Source organism: Heterodontus francisci, unplaced genomic scaffold, assembly GCF_036365525.1.
Source record: "Heterodontus francisci isolate sHetFra1 unplaced genomic scaffold, sHetFra1.hap1 HAP1_SCAFFOLD_58, whole genome shotgun sequence".
Taxonomy (NCBI): domain Eukaryota; kingdom Metazoa; phylum Chordata; class Chondrichthyes; order Heterodontiformes; family Heterodontidae; genus Heterodontus; species Heterodontus francisci.
The window spans coordinates 4,351,060-4,353,601 of NW_027142006.1; the positions used below are offsets into that span (position 1 = coordinate 4,351,060).

Below are 2,542 nucleotides of genomic sequence, written 5' to 3' on the forward strand. Positions count from 1 at the left end.
GTAAAGGGTTAATGTTGAAGATGGTGGGATCAACCCCTCCCACTGTCAGAGTGATAATGTAACAGTCACATGAGATGAAGTTTGGGAGAAGAGAGAGCAGCACCAAGGATGCTCGCTTAGCAGGCTTGATGAGTGTGTATTTTGTATTGTGTAAATTAGAAAAGAGTTCTTAGTTCTTTCAGCAGGAAATGTGTCCAGAAAATATCGAGAAACTCACAATTTTATTATTCAGGAGTCAGAACACAGATATTAATTCCAAGTGACAGTTCTGGGACCAATTAACAAAAAAAGTAGAGAATAATATTGCTCACTGATTGAAATCCCCCAGTGAGGAGACAGTTAAACAGGTGATCTATTGGGGCATCCTTCGATCCAAGGTTTCAGCAACATTTAATCTCCCTTTTTGGTGGAATTCTCTGTTATTTGCAACTTTTTTTATCAGCTTTGATGGGTGAGTGAAAAAACTGAAAAAATGGAACAGTTCCATCCTTTCTTTTCTTCCTTCTTCTCTTCTTTCCATCAGTTTCTCTTTTCTGTCCCAGATCAATACAATGATGAGAATCCCAATTTAATCTACTGTTTCTGGTGTTTTATCCATTCCAATCAAAATTTCAACATTCCAATCAAATCTATTTGTTATTCCACAGTGTCTCTCCATGTGTTTTATTCTGTTGTATTCTCTCACAGTCTGTTTGATGATCAATGTCAAATCTCACTCTCTGTTCTGGTGAAGATCAGAAGCAGTGATATCTGTTTACACCACCCGACAAGTTGGTCTGAGGCTGTGTCTCTCTGATCATGTGGAGTTAAAGCAATTCTTCCAGTCAGTTAGTTCAGTTGTCATTTCATGAGAAATTCGGTCATCATGACTTCGTCAGTGACCTCATGGTTCCGGTGTCTGAGTGATGTTAATCATGATGTGATGAAATGATTGTATGTTCCAGTCTTTCCGTGGTGGTTTTTCACACTGAGTAGAAATGTGTTGGACATGGTCTGAAAATGTTTCACACCGCTCCATTCCCAACTTCATTTATTTGCAGAAGATATATTTCCATCAAAACACAGCTCGCTGCACAGCGAGAAGCTGTGCTGAAGGTGACAGCCATGCTTATGCAACTGACAAGGTGGCCGAGAGGTTAAAGCGATGGACTGCTAATCCATTGTGCTCTGCATGCGTGGGTTCGAATCCCATCCTTGTCGCCTGTTTATGAACTATTTATGTTGGGGGAGTTTATGTGTAAAGTCAGCCTCAAAACCCGTTTTTGTCTGTGTCCAGATCGTGATTCCAGAATTGGTTATACTTTAATAAAATTGAGACAGACATTTGGAATTCTTCACCCAAACTGCACTGCAATGAAGATCAAATAGGGATCACGAAACGGAGCAGGATTTTTCTTCCCCTCCTTCCTTCCATCTTTACTTTCTCTGGCTTTGCACCAAGTGAAAGACAAATGGGAAAAGCAAATGGCGAGGGAGCAGATGCAGAAAATTATCCTTTGGCAAGAAATTTATTTTCAAATCTTCTTGATAGATTAATTGAGTGAGCAATGCTTTGGCGGATGGAGTTTAAAATGAGGGGTCATCTACTACCTACGATAGATCAGAGCGTTTTTTTGGAAGAGGTGAGATGTTAGAAACGGCGGAGGAGCAGAGACCCGAATACTGAATTAATAAAAGCTCGTGGACTGGTAGAAAATAATGTGAAAAGTGAACAGAATATGAAGATCGGAACTCATGTTGCAGTGATATAATGCTCTGTGCTCCTGAAGTAAATGTCCAAGCCCAGATTGTGGGGAATCTGTGGAGAGTGATTTGGTTTTTATTCATTCTTGGGTGTGAGTATCGCTGATAAGGCGAGCATTTATTACCCATTCCTATTGCCGTTGAGAAGGTGGTGGAGAGCTGCCTTCTTGAACTGATGCAGTCCATATGGTGCAGGAACACCCACAGTGCTATTGGGGAGGGAGTTCCAGGATTGTGACCCAACAACAGTGAAGAAATGGCGATATCGTTCCAAGTCAGGATGGTGAGTGACTTGGAGGGGAACCTGCAGGTAGTGAGTTCCCATGCATCTGCTGCCCTTGTCCTTCGAGGTGATAGTGGTCACGAGTTTGGAAGGTGCTGTTGAAGGATACTTGGCGAGTTGCTGCAGTGCATATGGAGATGGTACACACTGCAGCCGCTGTTTACTGGTTGTGGAGGGATTGAATGTTTAAGGTGGCGGGTTAGGTGCCGATCAAGTGTGCTGCTTTGTCCTGGATGGTGTTGAGCTTCTTGAATGTTGTTGAGTGGGATGTATTCCATCCCACTCCTGACTTGTGCCTTGTAGATGGTGGACAGGATTTGGGGTGTCAGGAGGTGAGATACTTGCTGCAGAATTCGTAATCTCTGACCTGCGCTTATAGCCACAGCATTGATGTGACTGGTCCAGTTACGTTTCTGGTCAAGATGTTGATGGTGGGGGATTTAACGATGATAATGCTTCTGAATATCAAAAGGTAGATTTTTTCTCTCTCTCATTGGAGATGTTCACTGCTTGGCA

The 2,542-nt window shown here is 42.4% G+C and overlaps 1 non-coding gene across 1 annotated transcript; it reads left to right on the forward strand.

The window, feature by feature from the left end:
* Positions 1 to 1,118: 1,118 nt before the first annotated feature.
* Positions 1,119 to 1,200, forward strand: trnas-gcu (transfer RNA serine (anticodon GCU)). The gene has a single exon. It is a non-coding gene; the product is annotated as a tRNA-Ser (tRNA).
* Positions 1,201 to 2,542: the final 1,342 nt, after the last annotated feature.